Genomic DNA, 8940 nt, shown 5'->3' with positions numbered 1-8940 from the left:
TCTGGAGATGCATAATGTGATGTTATCTTAATTGCAATGTATTGTATCTGAATCATATTCGAATGAATTTGAAAAACCCAAATTTGATGTGTATGTCTGAATTTCTCGGTTTTGACAGCTCCAGTTTGCACTTTTTGACACTTTGTACAGCAAAAGTTTGCAAGTTTTGACTGGCTTTCAGATTATAGTACAAATGTAATGCACTGCCATTTTTTGACAACAGGAACTATATAGACATTCTTTAAGAGGAACAAGCACAATAACAATGCTCAATTGACAGTAGAAGCACACTACACTGAACACTAAATTTCAAAGTGGTCATTTGACAGTAATAGTGTCCATTTTGCAGCAAACATTTGGTATGCTCAAGGATCATTTGACAGTAACACTGAACTTAAACCAGACATAAATATTGGTCATTTGACAGTAACACTAAACTGCACTGGATCACAAGCATCAGGCAATATTAAACATAAATAGTGGTCATTTGACAGTACTACAAGGATTATGTTCACTTCTGTATTGTTTGTGCATATACTGGATTTGTTAAGGTAAATTTCGATTTTGCATTATATTGGTCCCACACATGAAATTTCAATATACTTGAGTACTTCTGTTTTTGTTGTATTATTCCTCTGGCTAAACCTCTTTTCTGTTTCAACATAAGATACACTTAGTTCTGTTATAAGTTGTAACAATGGCCATCGATTTACTTGTAGTTGGTTAAATCTAGGGCTGCTAAATAGGGCTGCTAAATAGGAATTTGGAAATATTCTGCTGCCTTTCTTGTACTGTTGCTCATGCAAGACCTGTGCCAGTGAGATACTCCTCTGTCAATTTTAAATCATTATTGTAGGCTGTGTTCTAAAAGAAAAATGTTCTAGTTCTGTGAACTGCGTATTTTTATATAAAAAATGTTTGGTTCCGAGCATTTAGTTGTTTATCTATTAAAAAAAGTTCAACTAAAAAGAAGTGCAAGCCACTTTGGTGCTGAAATGTGACATTGCCATGGCTGATTGTTCTGAATGGTTCACCCACACCCAATGGGCATGCTTAAATGCAATGAAAGTGCAAATTTGAAACTTTAAAGGAACTGCACTTTTTTGCAAGAGAGAGATAGCACATGGTGGTAGCATGGTTTATGATGTATCTGGGCCATGTATGACCAGTGAATAGGACTGGGGTGCCCACAACAACAACAAGAAAGCTAGCCTTTCCTGTCTTATGCAAAAGGAATGGGCCAGGCCCAAAGGCCCGTGAATAGTATTGAGGTGCTCATTGTGTGTTACTATAGAACTACTACCACAATAACTATTGTGCCACTAGACTGGACCATCTAATATGCTCAAGTGTGCATTTTAATTGCACTTTCAAACTTATTTGTTGACTCAAGTTAGTTTTAATTGGCAACCCTTGTTTGTTCATGTCAAAAAAAGAGAGAAGGAAAGTCTTCTTTGAAGGGGCATCACAATACTTGTGATGCTGCTGCTGCTGCTGTTGTACTCACCGTATTCATTGTTGCTGCTGTACTGCTTGTGATGATGCTGCTGCTCTACTACTTGTGATGCTGCTACTGTACTACTTGTGATGCTGCTACTTGTGATTTTGTCAACTTGTGATGCTGCTGCTACTTGTGATCTTTTGAAATAACCCCTTTCTCCTGAAATGTTGATTAATTTCCGTTTCGGTTGAGAATGGGGCACTCCAAGGTCAAGAAAATTAGCAAAGGTCATGGCCAATTTTCTTGACCTAGAAGGTGCCCGATTCTGAACCAAAACAACAATTAATCAGCATGTATCTTGACATCAACCAACTTTCCAGACACAGCCCTCAACAACTAGGTTATCTTGAGAACTTAGAGGAGTTATGGCTTTGCTACAACACACTAACAGGTTCCATCCCAAAACACCTAGGCAACATCACAAACATCTCTCAATTGTTCCTTGACAATAACAAACTTTTTGGCGACATTCCTCAAGAATTACGTTATTTGGTCAACTTAGGGATCTTTTTCCTTGACAATAACCAACTTTTTGACCAAACTTTTTTCCTATTTAGAGCGAACATGGCCAACAACGATGAGGCCATCGGGGAAAGCAATTCTGGGAGCTATCCCAGGAGATGGAGGAAGAACCTCACCGCTATGAGGACGGCGCGGAAGACACCGATCCCGACTACACAACCCCTAGTGGCGTCGGGGATGACACCACTGATGGTGCCGCCGAGGATGCCACCATTGATGATGGAAGCGCACGCACAGATGTCAGCAAACCGAAGAGTCAACGGAAGGACCGGCGCCCGAACATGCTCGGCACCGTGAAGGGGGAATTTACTGAAGTGTCCTCCAGTGGGTATCCAATGGCGCCCAAAGAATTAGTCTGTGGTTACACGGGAAAACTCGGGTGCATTCTCTGGAGCAACGTCTCGATCAACACCGAGAACCCAAGGCATCGTGACCAAGGGAATTTGCACAACCTCCTCTTCACGAAGCTGCACGAACGATACAAGTTCCCCGGTGACTTCGCAAACACACGCCTCTCAAGGAATAAAGTGAACAATGCCGCCCTCATGAAGATGAGCACGGCTCTGTCTACTTGGAGAGCCGCCGTGAGGAGTAGGATTCTACGGGGTGATAGTTATGAGAAGATCAAGAAGAAAAATCCTTCGATCAGCGAGGCTGAGTACCAGGAGTTCAAGATCAAGTGCGAGAGCAACGCATCCGTGGAATCAAGTTAGTGGGGGAAAGACATAAGGGACTTGAACTTAGGGGTCCACAAACTCGATCCCGGCGGTTACGGAGTGGCAAAACCTATATGGGCCAAGGAGGATGCGGAGCGTGCCGAGCAAGGCCTACCGCCCCTCTTCGATAAATACCATGACAAGCAGACCAGGAACTATGTCAGGGCCTGGTAAAAGATGGACCCGGTAACAAAGGATCTTACCACGGATCCGAAGACCAAGGCGCTTGAGCTTGTTCTGGTAAGTAATAGACCCCCGCGCAATTAGCTCCACATGGTTGCGTTCTAATTAATGAAGACAAATTTCTAAATGGTTCACGTTCCTTCCGCAGGAAACTAAAAGCAGTGGCGCGGGGTCTCAGAGCTCCGTCTGCCCCTTGGGACACCACTTTAAATAGGGCGTTGAACGTAGCGAAAAACAAGGATAAGTTCAGTAAGCCGTCGTCAGTTGGTCGTGTGGCCGGCAAAGGCTTGTCCACGAAATTGTCGGAATACTATACGGCTGGGCGAAAGGAGAGAAAGACCATCTTGGAAAGCCAGGAGCGCGAGGTTAAAGAACTCAAGGCACAAGTGGCGCAGATTCCAGAGATAGTCCAAGAGCAAGTGTGAGACCAAATGGGAGCGACGATCACCACCATTATGCCTACATTGGTTGAGGGGCTGCAGGCGTGGATTGCGGGTGGACAACAGGAGCCTCCCCCGATTCCCAGCTTCATGGGCAGCCACTCGCACAACTCGCCGGCGCCGGCATTGGAGCTTAATGCACCCGAGTGTGGGAAGAATACGCCGGCCGGTACCTCGACAGCAAGCGGCCCATTGATGTCTACTACACAACCTTCTTCTTGTAGACGTTATTGGGCCTGCAAGTGCACCGGTTTGTAGGACAGTAGCAAATTTCCCTCAAGGGGATGACCTAAGGTTTATCAATCCGTAGGAGGCGTAGGATGAAGATGGTCTCTCTCAAGCAACCCTGCAACCAAATAACAAAGAGTCTCTTGTGTCCCTGATGTCTACTACACAACCTTCTTCTTGTAGATGTTGTTGGGCCTGCAAGTGCACAGGTTTGTAGGACAGTAGAAAATTTCCCTCAAGTGGATGACCTAAGGTTTATCAATCCGTAGGAGGCGTAGGATGAAGATGGTCTCTCTCAAGCAACCCTGCAACCAAATAACAAAGAGTCTCTTGCGTCCCTGATGTCTACTACACAACCTTCTTCTTGTAGACGTTGTTGGGCCTGCAAGTGCACAGGTTTGGAGGACAGTAGAAAATTTCCCTCAAGTGGATGACCTAAGGTTTATCAATCCGTAGGAGGCGTAGGATGAAGATGGTATCTCTCAAGCAACCCTGCAACCAAATAACAAAGAGTCTCTTGTGTCCCCAACACACCCAATACAATGGTAAATTGTATAGGTGCACTAGCTCGGCGAAGAGATGAAGATACAAGTGCAAAATATATAGTAGATAAAGGTTTTTGTAATCTGAAATAATAAAAACAGCAAGGTAACAAGCGGTAAAAGTGAGCGTAAATGGTATTGCAATGATAGAAAACAAGGCCTAGGGTTCATACTTTCACTAGTGCAAGTTCTCTCAACAATAATAACATAGATAGATCATATAACAAGCCCTCAACATGCAACAATGAGTCACTCCAAAGCCACTAATAGCGGAGAACAAACGTAGAGATTATGGTAGGGTACGAAACCACCTCAAAGTTATTCTTTCCGATCGATCCATCATAGAGTTCATACTAGAATAACACCTTAAGACACAAATCAACCAAAACCCTAATGTCACCTACATACTCCATTTTCACCTCAAGTATCCGTGGGCATGATTATACGATATGCGTCACACAATCTCAGATTCATCCAACCAACGTAAAAGTACTTCAAAGAGTGCCCCAAAGCTACTACCGGAGAGTCAAGAACGCATGCCAACCCCTATGCATAGGTTCCCAATGTCACGAAACCCGCAAGTATATCACCAAGACATACATCAAGTGTTCTCATAAAAGACTCAATCCAATAAGATAACTTCAGAAGGGAAACTCAATTCATGACAAGAGAGTAGAGAGGGAGAAACATCATAAGATCCAACTACAATAGCAAAGCTCGGGATACATCAAGATCGTGCCATAGAGGGAACACGAGAGAGAACACGAGAGAGAGAGAGATCAAACACATAGCTACTGGTACATACCCTCAGCCCCGAGGGTGAACTACTCCCTCCTCGTCATGGATAGCGCCGGGATGATGAATATGGCCGACGGTGATGGGTTCCCCCTCCGGCAGGGTGCCGGAATAGGGTCCCGATTGGTTTTTGGTGGCTCTGGAGGCTTGCGGCGGCGGAACTCCCGATCTATCTTCTGTTCAGGAAGTTTTAGGGTACAAGAGTATATATGGGTGCAGGGGGGCGCACCCAGGGGGGCACCCTCGTGGGCAGCCCGTATCTCCCCTGACGTGCACTCCAAGTTCCCTAGGTTGCTTTCCTTCCAAAAATAACTTCTCCAGTTGATTTCGTTCCGTTTTGACTCCGTCTGATATTCCTTTTCCTCGAAACACTAAAATAGGCATAAAACAGCAAATCTGGGCTGGGCCCCCGGTTAATAGGTTAGTCCCAAAAATAATATAGAAGTGGATCATCACACTTTAATAATGATGATCATCACACTTCTATTAATTACAACATAAGGATTACAACTCGAAACTTAGAATAAGATATGACTCTATATGAATGCCTCCGGCGGTGTGTCGGGATGGTGCAATGAATCAAGAGTGACATTTATGAAAAAATAATGCATGGTGGCTTTGCCACAAATACGATGCCAACTACATGATCATGCAAAAAACAATATGACAATGATGGAGCATGTCATAATAAATGGAACGGTGGAAAGTTGCATGGCAATATATCTCGGAATGGCTATGGAAATGCCATAATAGGTTAGTATGGTGGCTGTTTTGAGGAAGGTATATGGTGGGTGTATGATACCGGCGAAAAGTGCGCGGTATTAGAGAGGCTAGCAAAGGCGGAAAGGTGAGAGTGCGTATAATCCATGGACTCAACATTAGTCAAAACAACTCATATACTTATTGCAAAAAATTGGAAGTCATCAAAAATCAAGTACTATGCGCATGCTCCTAGGGGGATAGATTGGTAGGAAAAGACCATCGCTCGTCCCCGACCGCAACTCATAAGGATGCACAAGCCAGGTACACTTCATGTTTCAAATTTGTTACACAACTTTAACCATACGTGCATGCTACGGGACTTGCTAACTTCAACACAAGCATTCCTTAAATTCACAATAACCCAACTAGCATGACTTTGATATTATCACCTCCATATCTCAAAACAATTATCAAGCATCAAACTTATCTTAGTATTCAACACACTCATAAGAAAGTTTCACATATCTTGAATACCAAATATATTAATATTAATAAAATTACCATGCAATTAACTACTCTCAAAATAATCTAAGTGAAGCATGAGAGTTCAATAGTTTCTTTAAAACAAATCCACCACCGTGCTCTAAAAGATATAAGTGAAGCACTAGAGCAAAAATTATCAAGCTCAAAAGATATAAGTGAAGCACATAGAGTATTCTAGCAAATTCCAATTTGTGTATGGCTCTCTCCCATTAAAGAATTTCAGATCTTTATACTTATTCAAACAGCAAGCAAACCTAAGAAAACTACAATGCAAGGATATCACAACTCATGTGAAGAAGCAAAAACTTAGGCTCTACCGATACTAACCGATAGTTGTTGAAGGATGCCTACCGGGGCATACCCAAGCTTAGATGCTTGAGACTTCTTGAAATATTATTTTTGGGTGCCTTGGGCATCCCCAAGCTTGAGCTTTTGTGTCTCCCTAATTCCTTTCATGTCACGGTTTCTCTTTTTATCAAAAGATTCATTCACAACAAACTCCACAGGAACTCGTGAGATAGGTTAGTATAAACCAATGCAAAACCATATCATTTTCTACTGTAACAAATCACTAAAATTATTATTCAACATTTAATACTAAATGACTCTGCATATTTAATACTCCTATTCTCAAATAGAATCATTAAACAAGCAAACATATGCAAACAATGCAACCATAACAGCAATCTGCCAAAACAGTACAGTCTGTAAAGAATGCAAGAGTATCAATACTTCCTTGACTCCAAAAATTATGAACTAAAATTCCCACTGTAATAAATTTATCATAGCTTAATATGCAAAAATATTCAACGTTATACCATGCTCTTACTTTTCTAGGGAATTTTTGCAACAGCGGTAAACTTCTGTTTTCAAACAGCAACATCCAAACTAGCAAAATAAGCATGGCAAAGGCTATCCTTGACTTTTTTATTGAAACTAAAGATGCAAAACATTATTATAACTAACAGAAATCAATAACTAACAAAATAAAATGACTCTCCAAGCAAAACACATATCATGTGGCAAATAAAAATATAGCTCCAAGTAAAGTTACCGATAGACGAAGACGAAAGAGGGGATGCCTTCCGGGGCATCCCCAAGCTTAGTTGCTTGGTTGTCCTGGAATATTACCTTGGGGTTCCTTGGTCATCCCCAATCTTAGGCTCTTTCCACTCCTTATTCCATAATCCATCGAATCTTTACCCAAAACTTGAAAACTTCAACCACACAAAACTCAAACAAAACTCGTAAGCTCCATTAGTATAAGAAAATAAAACCACCACTTAGGTACTGTAATGAACTCATTCTAAATTCATATTGGTGTAATATATACTGTATTCTAACATCCCTATGGTTCATACCACTTAATACTAGCCATAGATGCATCAAAATAAGCAAACAACACAATGAAAACAGAATCTGTCAAAAACAGAACAGTCTGTAGTAATCTGTATCAAACGTATACTTATGGAACCCCAACCATTATGAAATAAATTGCTGGACCTGAGGAATTAATCTATTAATCATCTGCAAAAAGAATGAACCTAAAAGTACTCTTCAGTAAAAAATGGCAGCTATTCTCGTGAGCGCAAATTTTTCTGTTTTCTACAGCAAGATAATATAAACTTCACCCAAGTCTTCCCAAAGGTTCTACTTGGCACTTTATTGAAACAAAAGTTATAAAACATGATTACTACAGTAGCATAATCATGTGTACAAACAAAAACAGTAAGGGTAGATAATGGGTTGTCTCCCAACAAGCGCTTTTCTTTAATGCCTTTTTAGCTAGGCATGATGATGACAATGATGCTCACATAAAAGATAACAATTGAAACATGATGGGACCATCATGAAGCATATGACTAGCACATTTAAGTCTAACCCACTTCCTATGCATAGATATTTTGTGAACAAACAACTTATGGGAACAATAATCAACTAGCATAGGAAGGTAACACAAGCATAGCTTCAAGAATTTAAGCACATTGGGAGGAAACTTGACATTATTGCAACTCCTACAAGCATATGTTTCTCTCTCATAATAGTTTTCAGTAGCATCATGAATGAATTCAATAATATAACCAGCAACTAAAGCATACTTTTCATGATCTACAAGCATAGAAAATTTGCTACTCTCAACATAAGAAAAATTCTTCTCATTCGGGATAGTAGTGGGAGCAAACTCAACAAAATAACTATCATGTGATTGAAAATTAAGATAAAGATGACACGTTTCATGGTTATCATTATTCTTTAAAGCACACGTGTCATCACAATAATCATCATAGATAGGAGGCATGCTTTCATCATCGTAAATTTGCTCATCAAAGCTTGGGGGACAAAAAATATCATAATCATCAAACATAGCTTCCCCAAGCATGTGGCTTTGCGTATCATTAGCATCATGGATATTCAGGGAATTCATACTAACAACATTGCAATCATGCTCATATTTCACATATTTTATGCCAAGAATTCTATGTAATTCTTCTTCTAGTACTTGAGCACAATTTTCCTTTCCATCATACTCACGAAAGATATTAAAAAGCTGAAGCGTATGTGACAAACTTAACTCCATTTTTTGTAATTTTATTTTATAAACTAAACTAGTGATAAAACAAGAAACAAAAAGATTAGATTGCAAGATCTAAAGATATACCTTCAAGTGCTAACCTCCCCGGAAACGGCGCCAGAAAAGAGCTTGATGTCTACTACACAACCTTCTTCTTGTAGACGTTGTTGGGCCTGCAAGTACACAAGTTTGTAGG

The sequence above is a fragment of the Triticum aestivum genome, chromosome 4A (genome assembly GCF_018294505.1).
Source record: "Triticum aestivum cultivar Chinese Spring chromosome 4A, IWGSC CS RefSeq v2.1, whole genome shotgun sequence".
Lineage (NCBI taxonomy): Eukaryota > Viridiplantae > Streptophyta > Magnoliopsida > Poales > Poaceae > Triticum > Triticum aestivum.
Note: the sequence above shows the minus strand (reverse complement) of the source record.